The sequence below is a fragment of the Ochotona curzoniae genome, unplaced genomic scaffold, assembly GCF_017591425.1.
Source record: "Ochotona curzoniae isolate NIBS_2020 unplaced genomic scaffold, NIBS_Ocur_1.0 contig_1071, whole genome shotgun sequence".
Lineage (NCBI taxonomy): Eukaryota > Metazoa > Chordata > Mammalia > Lagomorpha > Ochotonidae > Ochotona > Ochotona curzoniae.
The window spans coordinates 18886859-18899888 of NW_024464939.1; the positions used below are offsets into that span (position 1 = coordinate 18886859).

The 13030-nt window shown below is 37.9% G+C and overlaps 1 protein-coding gene across 2 annotated transcripts in view; it reads left to right on the top strand.

Annotated features, from left to right (window-relative positions):
• The window catches only part of EYA1 (EYA transcriptional coactivator and phosphatase 1), a 151582-nt gene that overhangs the window by 42266 nt on the left and 96286 nt on the right, over positions 1–13030 (top strand). The gene's annotated exons all lie outside the window — the stretch shown is intronic.

The window sequence follows — 13030 nt, forward strand, 5'->3', positions numbered from 1 at the left end:
TCAAAAAGAATGAGACAGTCGACCACAGAGATGGTTCTGATGCGGTGTTAATGCTGAACACTGTTGCACTTGGGCTGTAGTTTCTTTATTTTTATGATGGGGTAGGGATGGAAGTGATTGTGAGCTGAAAATAGAACAGGTGAGGTGTGTTGACTTCATAATCTAACAAACACCAATAGATTAAACTCATAGCAATCCAATGATTTGAATCCTCAAGAAAATGCCTCCTAGGTCCATTCCATGGCTTCTGATTTTACAGCTACAGACATAAATGCAAGCCAACTGGAACTACAGCTGATGTTTTCAGGAAGAGAGACATTACTTAGAATTAGTAGGTTTTTGCCATTTCACAGAATTTAATAACCCCTGATATCTTTCAACCTCAAATCAGTGTAATGATTATATTCAGCCTTCTAAAAGTGTTATGCCAGTTTCATGAAAGCCCTGATTACCACTTTTGGGTTAGAGGGCCTCTTTAAATACATACATATACATATTTATAGATACATATTTTTTTTCTTGAAAGGCTGAGTTACATAGTGTAAGGTGGAGAAACAGGGAAAGAGAGATCTACCATCTGCTGGTTCATGCTGTAATGGCTGTAAAGGCAATGGCTGTGCCAGGCCAAAGCCAAGAGCCTGGAACTTTTTCTGGAATCCCACGTGGGTCCAGAGGCCTAAACACTTGGGCCATTCTCTGCTGTTTTCCCAGACACATTAGCAGGGAAGTGGATAGAAAGCAGAAGAGTGGGTTTTTTCTCTTTTCCTGTCTTTCATGTTATTTGTCATTTAGTCAATACTATATTCACTGCCAATAAATTATAAAATATAGAAAAGCAAAAGTAATTATGATCATATATACTCCAAATGTATTATAAATAAACAGTACTGTTTCATACAGTGTAACATACAAGCTATTTTCCGTAAAAATATATTGTACACATCTTTAGCTTTTTTGCAGCATCGTTTCAATGACTGCATGGTACATTGTATTTACATACATTCTATGTACTACTACTGTACATCAAAAACAATGTAGCACACGTGTTATCCACATCTTTGTTTCCTTTGGATAATTTTAAGTGTGGAATTTCTAGGAAGGTGCCTTTCATTAAGTCAGCATTTTCATGTCTACACAAATGAAAGTTATATATTAGAGTACGCATATTGGGTGCTATCTTATTTTGAAAAAAATGTCATTTTTATAGATATTATTGCTGTTTTCAAACACATTTTTAAATGCTAAGAGGTCAAAATATTTTCCTTTGATGATGGTATTTACTTGCATTATATTATTTCTTATATTAAGGTTCTTAACCTTTTAGTACTAGTAAATAAATATATTTTTAGTTTGTCATTTAAAGGTTTTTCATTTATACAACACATAATAGATTCACAGTAAAAGATCCATTAACATTTTTGTTAAAGGTAGTCATTTGATTTTGTTTGAAAGATAAACATGAATACAGAGGGAGAGAGAGAGACAGAAACACACAAAGAAACAAATGAGCAAACAAATCTTCCACCCATTGGTTGACTCCCCAAATGCCAGGGCTGAGCCAAGTGAAGCCACAGGCCTGGAGCTTCATCCAGGTTTCTGATGTGGGTGACTGGGATCCAACCACCAGAACTATCACTACCGCCTTCCAAGGTGCACACTGGCAGGAACTTGTACTTGGGAGAAGAGTCAGGAACTTGAACCCAGGCTCTCTGACATGGAATGCAGTGTCTTGAATGCTACGCCAAACATCCTGCCTTCCATTAACCTCCAATATTTGGTTATGCCTTGGGTATAACAAGGCTCAAGTCATCAAGTTTTTTATATACTTGGTGGCTACAAAATAAAAAACATCTCATAATAGACAGCATTTCTTGTTAGCAGGATGTTACTTATATGCTCCATTCCAAAACTTCTGAGCTGTTTTGGAAAAGAACTGGATTTCTACACATGTTGAATATCAATTGAGTAAAGAGGTAAAAAGAGCAAGAAATGAAGGAGAGGCTTCATTAATGTGTTTAACAGTTCATGGTTCTGGTAATGAAATGGGTTGTAAGGCAGACAAGGTCGGCTTGCTCATAATTGAGAGAAAAAATACATTAAGATAGCTGCAGATTCCTTCAGGAGCTGAGAGAAATAAACATAGTGCCACAACGGGCTCTGCTGTCCCCTGCGTGTTCAGAATTCTTTACGGAGAAGCAGATTGTGCATGTGAGCAGGGGGCAGATGACGAGGGCTCCCTGGAGCTGTACTGCCTTGAGTGGCAGGAGCAAAGTACACAAGTGAAGACCTTGCATTTCCAGATATTGATAGTCAGGAGTAAGCTTCATGTTTGTTAAATCAAATAGTAAAGCTAAACGGGGAGAGATACGTTCTCTACCTGCATGGTCCTTTTTGTTTTTGTTCTTTTGGTGTAATGTACAGATACCCTATTTTACTCAGTTGTCCGTCTTTGTTAGACCTGGAGTGGGGACGAGCCCTGGATCTCAGACACTTTGAGAAATGCCTCACTTGAGAGTTACTTATCTTTTGGTCTTTGCAGTTGTAACAGTGTGCAAGTAGACTAACCAGTTACAAGTAGACTAACCAGTTACAAGTAGACTAACCAGTTAGTGGAATGCAGTTCAGGGATAACATGTGGGAAAGCAGTAAAGAAGGAAGAGAAAAGGGATATAATCTGGAGGGGTTAGGTCTTTATTTTTGACAAATAAGGACAAGTGCAGCACCAAAAAGGAGTCATTTTGCTACTTTATATATTTCACTGTGTCTGGGCTTACAGAATATTGGAATTAAAACTTATTTTATGTCTCTGTGCATGCTGTAGCTTAATGGTCCTTCCAGAACTTATTTTCCATAACTGAGGTATTATTTTGTATGGGTATTTCTATAATGAGATGTCACTCAATTTTATATTATCAAATGAAGTTATACTCCATTTGTCACATCAGTTAATAATGTCTTATTAACTTGGTATTTAACCTGCCAAAACATTAATGGATCATGGTATGTAGTATGACAGAATTTATATGGCCAGATTTGCATGTATAATTTAGTTTTGATTAGTATGCATTTTAGTGTCTTAAAAGCCATAAGTTAATTAATATTTTCCAATGTTTTTATGTACTTATCTGTGAGAGTTTATTGATCTTGGAAAATGTTTTTAATACATGCCCTTCTAATACAATAATTTGTAAATATCTAAAATTATTTTGAGAGTTTCCCAAATCATAATCTCATGAATAACAGTGATTTTTACCTACATCAGTTTCATTTTGTTAAAATTTAATAAAAATTATTAAAAGTTAAGGATCTATCCCTGGATAGTATTCCTAAGAATCTGTTACAAGAGTATACTTTAGTTATTTGAGGATATCTTTGCCTAATGTTTTTTTCTAGGCCAATCCCTTCAACCTTTAACATATAAGGTATAATGATTACTTATTCACAGTGGTAGCTGCTATAATTTAGTAACTGAAGGCTTTCTTAGGAATGGAAAAGACAGCCAAGCAATTCTAGTGAGATATGTGTGCTCCCATTCAGTGTTAAGCCGTTTCATTGAAAGGAAATGTGTGCCAATCATCTCTTTAGTCCCAGTCCCAAAGTCTGAGAAAACCAAAGATGGTGTGAAATCATGTTGCATGTATAGGTGTTCAGGGGCAGGGTTCAGACTGCGTGTGCGTGATTCTCCAGTTGATATCTGTGGACTTTCAATCTCTTCATGTCTCTATTTGCACATCTTCAGTGTGAAGATGATGTCGTGTGTAATGATATTTAACCTAGAATATCTATCTAAATCACACATCATTACATCACACTGCACGTTGTAAGAACTCTGTGGCTGTTTTCATTTTTATCACACTCACTGCAGCAGGATTGTGGTTCCTGTTATTTTAGTTGCTATTATGGTTCAGCTTTCTGGAATAGCTCCAGATAAGGAGGTATTACCTACATGCTCACTCACTCTGTGGCACTTAGCAAACAGGAGAAGAGATATAAATGTCTGAATATGTATATGCATATATGAAGTATGATTAAATTAAATATGTATGACCATATGTATATATATATATATTATAATTTTAAAGACAATTTAAAATAGCTTTTGACCATCAAAGAGAATGCCAAGAACCCAATAATGAGATAAGCTAGATCCGCTGTCATGGAAGGAGAATTACTGCCATCCAAAAGCACGCTTTGAGCAAAATGACAGGAAGCAGTCAGGAGCTCCAAGAAGAAAATCTAAGCAGAAAAAGCCATGCTGGTGACAGTGGTGACAGAAAATGAAAGTGCCAAAAAGCACAGAAGAGATATGGAGTAGGAAATACACTCAGCTTTCTGGGGAGAAATGGAATCCAGCAAGTTTTTATGTCTTGGTAATACCTATAATCACATCTCTGCATTGATTGTAAGCAGTGATTGGAAGGAGAGAAGGCAACAGCCACTTGAATACCAGATTGTCCAGCTTAAGAGGTTGGGAAGAAGATGGGGGCGTGAGTATCCCCTGATGCACACCCAGCAAACAGAGTCACAGCAGATATTCACTGGGCACTTTTAGTATCGTGAGCTAGCCCCTTTTTAATAATTTTAGTGCCTTTTAAAAAATTATTTATTTACTTAAGAGGCAGAAAAGACAGAAATGGAGGTCTTCCTTCTGCTGGTTTACTCTCCTAATGGCTGCAGTGGCCAGAGCTGGGCTGATCCTAAGCCAGGAGCTGGGAGCTCCTCCAAGCTTCCCCTGGGTTACCCCTGCCTAGGGGTGTAAGGGCTTGAGAATTTGGGTCATATTCTACCAACTTTCCCTTAAGATGGTGCTAGATTGGAAATAGAGCATCCAGGACACAAATCAGTGCCCATATGGGATGCCAATGTGACAGGCAGTAGTACTAGAAGGCACAACGTCTCCCACGTCTATCCTAATTATATATATCCTAATTATATATAGGATATATATATCTCCTAATTATATCACACATGTCATCTCTATAATATCTAATCATTGCAATCCTGAATGACTAGAGGTAGAAAACTCACAAATTTTGAAGAAACTATGAAATTCACCATTTGTTAGTTCGTATAATAGCCAAAATTACTTAAGGATGGCTACTGAGAACTGAAATGTGCAGTGTTGTGCTATATGACATCCTGTTATAGTTTATACAAGGGAGATTCCTGCAGAAAAGGAGAGAAAACAAATGTAGTTGTATGTAGCATTTATATTGTCTGAAAGACAGCATATCTTTCAAGCCAAGGCATTGTATTTACAAATAACTCTCTAACTTATGAAAATCAAGGCAAAGATGTTTAGACAGTGTGATCCTATCTATACTTTCATACCTTTAAAAAATAAAGTTACTTGGCAGTTCATAACCGTTGTTGCCACAGCCAAATTGTGTGAACAAAGCCGGTCTTGTGCCCCTGTCTATTTCAGGTGGTCTTTCTGGACCCTGGGGGCCCCAACAGTCAATGTTTTTGTCACTGCAGGTGAGCTTCTGGACACAGCACATGCATTTTAAGCCAAACAAGAATGAAATTGTCATTTTGCATATACTTAAAAGTCCAGGAAAGAAAGCCTCAGTGCTGAAGCAAGCTAATTGCTTTCATCTTTGCTTCAGGATCCCAGGAAGAAAATTCTGTCGGTACTTTAAAGACTTGTTTTTCACATCCAGTGAAAGATTATCAACTTACGTCCAACTGAGAAAGACAAAATGTTCTTGTTCCTAGACTGCTGTAGAATTCATTAACTCTGAGGCAGTCTAGTCATTGCCTGTTGGTTTTGACAACTTCATGTTCTCCAGTGTTAGCCTCAGTGGTTCAGGAAGAAGTTTTGCATTGGTCTGAGATTTTCTATGCACAGCATTGACAACAAGCTTGGTGCAGGAGAGTTACATGACAGGATGGATGTGGTTGGACAGCGTGATGGTGGCATGCAGGAAGTGTTTTCAGTACTATACTCCAGCCAAAGGGCTCTGGCAGCTTGAGTAAACCAAGCTATTGTGTGTAAGTTTGTGTGTATTTGTTTACATATGTACATGCACATGCATATACAAAAGATTAAAAAAATGTATCTAATTTACTAACCAACTTCATGGATTGCTTGCCTAATAGCTCATGAACAGTTTTTATTCCCTGATTTTCTGAAAGCAGCAGCTCAATTAATATCTATATCTATTTACATAGATATAGATATAATTTTTTAATGGAGAGGCTGGAGCTACCAACTGCATCACTCTTCCTTTAAAATTTGAATACAATATAGACTCATAGTCCCATCTAACACGAAAAGAAATATGAAGATTATGCCCAGTCATATGAAGACAAAAGAATTTTAATAGTTTGTTTGACATTAAGAAAAGTTTGCTTGCCAAAGATTTTCACACATACATGCAACCATAATAACTAATTAAAATGAGTTGTGTCACTTATGTTATTAAGACTAAATTTTGCCTCATCCTTCCTGATACTTTAGTATTATTGATTCTAGATTATTGAATGCATTAATGCATTAATGCATCTTTATTCCTATTTTATCTCCAGAGTTTAGAATTATGTCTAAAACTCACATTGTTCGTGGTGGAGCAGTCTATGTCATGGAGACTGTTAGAAATGAATGTTCATGAAAGAAGGATTCCCAATGAAGTTGTTAAATACACTGTGACAGTTTGAAACTAGATTGCCTTCCATTGCCTTTACCTGCAATCACATGATACACTCCAATATCAAAAGTTGGATTTGTGCCTGGAGCTAAAGGACTATATTATAATATAGGACTTCAGATGGTGGTAGGATGGGCAGTGAGGTGGGAGTAAAGAGAGGGACAGGGGGAATCCCTGTACCTACAGAACTGTATAATGGAAAATAGTAATAAATCAAGATTCACAAAGATTATTTTTCTTCATTTGGGGAAATGAATCTTAGAATTTAGTATAAATAATTGGACTTTCAGGTAATAGATGATTTCAGAGTGTTTAAAGCGTTTTTCTCACTGTGTTCGTCTGAGGAGATGCAGCTGGTAGGAGGTGATGGGGAGTCATCGCAGTGGCGGAGTATAGTGGCTTCTGAGAGCTTTATTGCCTCCTAAGAGCAGTGATGTAGGGGACATTCCAGTCATTCTACACCGGGGAAGGTGTCAGGGTTTACCCTGATAGATGGGAGGGGCTACACAAATGCACATGCCCTAACCCCAAAGGGCCCTGGAAACTGCACTTTGTTTATTTTCCTTTGGGCTTTATTGCTCTCTGTTAGAGAAGAAAATAACACAAACTCTGACTCCCCCATTGTATATCTTGTTTTTCTGCTAAAGACATTGGGGTTCAGGCTGGGGAGCAGACACAGCCCATGAGGCAGAGGTTTTCTGAAGGGTCCACGCAAGGGCACACAGCTCCTGTCCTGACTGCACCTTGCAGATCCAGGGTTCGTCAAGAATGGGAATGGCTAAGAACAGCACCTTTGTTTCCTTTGATCTGTGGTTTTTCCAGTCTATAATTCAACAGTTTCAATTGGTTGCTCTTGTAGAAACTCAGCCCTACTTAACAATACATCTGTTGGACTTCCAAAGTTTTTCTTTATCTGTGGAAATGGTATACTTTTTGAAAAGAATGACTCCAAAAGATAAAGTTTTAGGAAAAAAGTACTGAAAACCTTTTTTGTAATGTTCTGTGATGATGTTAATAGAGTTAGAACAGAAGAAACACTATGTAGCTGGAAAACTGTTGTTCACAATTTCCTCTAAATTGCTTTGCCAGTCTACTCATATTTGCTTTTAGTTCTTGGCTTTTTTCATTTTAATACATCCTAGAGCGTTCTTTTGTGCTCAGTTGATTTTTTTTTTAAGTAAGATTCTATTTCAATTCTTTTGGCCATTTGTGTTATTTCAAGTGTTGAAAATTGTATGGCAATGCTTTAAAATTCTGGTGCTAAACAGCAATAATTAGCAGCTATATCAATTGCATGAGTTGTTTTCAGTTAAAATTTAGAGAAATGGGTGTTTGAAAAAGCAAAACAAATAAACAACAACAACAAAAAAGCCTTTACCCTTTGTTACCTATGTTGAAAATGAAAAATAGGACTTGCATAATAAGGAAAATTTGGTCACTTAAAATGCATTGATGGAAGGGTAAGGAGTCCAGCTTTTCAATAGCCCATCTGGTCCGCTGAGGCTTGTCCCCAGGGAACAGGGCTGACTTCTGCCACATAGATCGTACCGATGATGGACATAGCCCATGGCAAAAAGGCCAGGGAAGGAAAGCAAATGGACTACTGTGAAAATACACGGGGGACAAACAGCGTCCTGCTTGCCCAGTAAGTGCGAGAAAACACTCTCAAGCCTGGGAAGTCCAGGCAGGTCCCTGCAGGTTCCAGCATTCTTAGGTTGGCTGGGATTCTGGTTTTTAATGTGAGTCCTTGTTCTCTGCAAAGCAGACCTTTGACCTACACGGTACTCCTTTTTTCTTCTCTGTGTTTTTCTCTTCTTAAGTGTTTTGAAGTCCACTCTGGACAATGTGCTCCAGGTTACATCACACACATCCAACTTTGGTTGAAATTTTAATGCACGTTATAAATACACATGGGCTGTGTTTGTTCTTAACTATGAAAAAAGGGTGAAGATTTATTAATCATGGTTTTTTTTTGCGGGGATGGGGCTGTGTTTGTTTTTAAAGTACAAATGCTGGGCACCCATAGAATGGATTGGCCATTCAGGATCTCCTACCAAGACTGTTTTTGGTTTGTTACGGTTGACAAGATTGCCGCCCCTTCTCTGTAGGAACTCTGGGCACTGACAAAAGGAAAGTGGTCTTGTGAGAGTCAGCATCTGAGTGTCTGTACATGAGAGTATTACTGAAAGTTCCTGGAAAATGGACTTTAAAAACAAGCTTATTAGAACACAGAAAACTTTGGAAGTCAACTCACAGCTTTTTCATAATATGTATTTCCTATGAATGTTCTGAAGACACCTCACTTAGCTAACTTTAAAAGGCTCTGGCCTCAAGAAGTGTTACAATGAAGTCTTTCATAGAAATGTGATCATTCCACTCCACATTTTTATTGCATTTCTCAATTGTCATTATCTCCACCACTGATGTGTCTGATTCTTGTATAACCAAAAGTTAGTCATTTGTGTAATTCCTACTCAATATTACTGATTCATGACATAGGTAACTATGTCATGGTAGATCAGTAAACAATTACCTGAAAATGGCTATAATGTCCATTCTGCAGCTAAGAGGCTATTTTAAAGAAAATCTTCATTTTCTCTGTTTCTTGGAGATTGACAAGGATCAGCTCCAGATGTGGAAATAGCAAAACAGAAATTTACTCATAAAAGCACAAAGTATGAGCCAAAATAATTCTGACCAAAATGGGCAAAGGTGAAGGCTTCATACTACCTGACTATAGACTATACTACAAGGCAACAGTAACCAAAATAGCATGGCACTTGTGTAAGTGTAAACAAGAAGACAATGGAACAGAATGTACAGCCAGGTAATACACGCAGCTGCCACAAAATTAAATTTTTTTATAAAGGGGTCAAGAGTGTCCACTTGGAAACAGTTTTTCACATAAGTGGTGCTGGAAAAATTGGATATCCACATACAGAAGAATAAAACTAGAGCACTGTCTTTCATAAAAGCAGATTTAAAATGTTTGTATCTATTCCATTTTGAATTTAAAATTTTACATATATAAGCTAAACTTTTATTTTCATTCATCTGTCTATGATATTCCAACAACACTTTAATTAACAGTGTGAATGGCCTGTTGGTGGTCCACGTGTGTATGGTATGTTAGTGTTCTATTAGGATGCCCATGTAATAAGTGAGCATGAAGACCTTGTACTGTCTCTGAGGCCCAGCAGTACTCAGAGCTAAAAGCAATGAGATTTTGCAAGATAGTGTAATTTTGTGATATTTTATCTTTTATTTGGTCACTTAAAATCAGCTTGGATTTTTGCATTTAAAACCCTGCTGGGCTATTTTTTATGCTGGTTTTAACTCTGTTCAGAATAATTTAATAGGTCCCTGCAGTTGGTTTGCTGCACATCATTTAAATCTAAAATTACTGCCATAACTGATTTTTAAGATGACCCTTTATATATCATCTAGTTAAATGAGAAAGTTCAGAGATTTTTTTTGTTCTGATATCTTTGGTGGGACTTAAGTCATCTTTCAAATTACCCTCATGGGGGGTACCTCCACTACCAAAAAAAAAAAAAAAAAAAAAACCAACACAAAAACAGCTATGGAAAGGCCTCCTGTCTGATTTTATGAATTTATTTTTTAATTTTATCTTTGATTTTTACATAGTTGATTAAGGTGCAAAGGGTCAAGGCTTTAGGCAAGCGGGTAAGACAGTTGTTCCCACATTCTCTTTTTTCCTCCCTGTATCTGAGGGAAGTGAGGAATAAGGGGGAAAGCACACCCAGCCTCTCAACCATCCCAGGATCCCTGATGTGGGGCATGATCCAAGGGTCCTGGTCAAGTGGTTTTGATAGTTGAGCAGTTCTGAGTTGCTGCTGATCTTGCCGCTCCAGGCATGATGAAATCTCTCCAGAATCCACTGGCTGACATACTCCACCTTAGAGTTTCTGTTTGCCCACATAATCACTGCCAACACTTTGCTGGGGTAGTTGACCAATTTGTTCTGTCATCTGTTATGATACCAGGTTTCCTCTGTGGGATCTAATATACCACCCATATCCTCCATGTGCAACTGACTATGCTATCCACTGCTCCGTCTAAGCCACTGAGGATGCCCAGATCTGACACATGCACTCTATAGGCAAACCATGGAACCTGTCATTCTCTCCGTGGTTGGAGTTCTGAATCCAATTGTCCAGTTGTGGTGGGGGTAATCCCCAAAGAAAACCTCATCTGAGGTGATGCCAAACCTAATTCTTGCATATGCCTACCAATGCAGGGTCCAGCACAGCCATCTGAATCAGCCTACATGCACTGGTCATTATAATTGCTGGGTCAGTTATGTCTCCAGCCTCATTTTCTATGCAAGCCAATGGTAGTGCAGAAACCAGGCTGATTAATTTATTTATTGACAGACCTATTCTCAGTACACTTTCATTCAGTTCTCTCATTGGTCTAAAAGTTTCAAGCCATAGTCTGTCTCACACTTGAGCATAAATGAGCCTTCATGAAGCCCTTGAAAGGTACAAGTCATATGCGGTTTTCCAAACCTGTGTGAAACAGATGGGATACATATGGATATATCCCATTAATTTAAGAACCTTCTGCTTGGACTGAAGTCAAGACTATGGCAAATGTGTTTTTGGAGTGTCTAATGAAGAGGTAGATAACATGATATCAATGCCTAGTGAGCGGGGCTCCTTAAAAGGTAAAATCAATACAAATAGGAGTAGTCAAGGAAAGCCTATTGAAAGGAGAAGACTTGAACTAAACCTTGAAGTATGCAAACATAGGGACTGATGGAAGGAAGCATTGAATGAGAGGTACAAGATAGAGTAAGATGACTTTGCAGACTTATGTTAAATACATCCTGACTTAATATAGTAGATTATACCAGGGAAGCCCAAGAAAATAGGGTTAGCATATGCCCCTCTGCGGCTTCCTAAACTCCAGCTCTCACCTTCAAGCCTACAAAAAGGCATGCATTCTTGCTTTCCTAGTAACTCTGACATCTCCCTTTCTCTCTACTCCTTCTCATCCATAGGAGGAGAATCCCAATCAAGACATTCCCTGTGTTCCAGAAAAAGCAATATTGTTATGTGCAACATTCAGATTCTGAGAGGTTTTAGATAATGCTCTTTCTGAAATAAATTATCCAGAAACTGTTAGCCCTGCTTTCCTACTATTCCCTACTCGCCAATTCCCTTCAAGTGCATGGAATGTGTTCTCTCACCCTCCTTTATTCCCCTGTCCTCTCTCTCAACCCTCTCACACATCCTAAGCCTCCCTCCTGCTCTCCCTGCCCCCTTCCTCCCTTTAAAATAAAAAAGAACTAGGATAGTACATAGAAAAAAAATTTTTTTTTCTATTGGAAATATTCTGAAAAGGAGGATTTTTTTTTGCATTGTTCTCTTCTGAAAATGAGTATCTCCACATCTCTACAAGTATATGTGGATATCTCAGAAGTTCATAAAAATGGAATTATAAGCTAGATTTTATTTTGGTAATTTTAAAAAATTCATGATAATGCAGGATTTTTGAAAAGTTTATGGAAAATGTATATTGTAAAAACCATCCATAGGTTGCTCAAATTTTTGCACCAAAATGTCTATTTTAATTGTTTTCCATGAACATTTCATACTGCCTTCACATACACTTACATGCTCACATGCGTATAGCTGTGATTGTTCACAGAGGCAAGCTGTTTAAATAGATAAGCTTTCCCTTTTAACTGATGGCTAAGAAGATATTCCCATCTTTACCACACTTGGTACAGAATTTAAATTACAGATTCTGCTAGCGATTGTTGGAGCCTCTTTTGACCCATATTGTTTGAGAAATAAAACTTACAAATGGTATGTCTAGCTTCAGGGACTGTCATGATATGATGTGGAGTAAACTATAGAACATTATGTTATATGATGTTTTTTGTGTATCTGAAGGTTTTCATGTAAAGTCAGTTGGATCTAGGAAAGAAAAGACTTCAGTTACTTTATTGAAGAAGCTCTAGCAGTTAGCCTATGTTCATGATCCTTAGTTGTAATTGAAGATTGTTATAATTCAAAAGCGAGTCTCCATGTTCTGATTTCAGTAGAAGAAGATCTATTTTTTTTTTTCTGGTTCTGTCTCATCTTCCCTGATAGCAACTGTGTTTGGGCATGATGTACCAGAACCCTCTATACCAATCAGCTTCTCTTGCTGTGCTCCATTGGCCTGCGTCTTGACACTTCTGGAAAGTGCTCTAGCATTGTTGGAATCCAACTGCTAGTGCTGGCACTGAGGTTTATATAGCATCGGCTGATGCATGGGAATTGGTCCTCCACGGTAACCTTAACTCTGCCTAAGTAGCAGAAATATCCCCAAAAGCATCTTTGTTGGCATGTTTTGGAACAATGGCT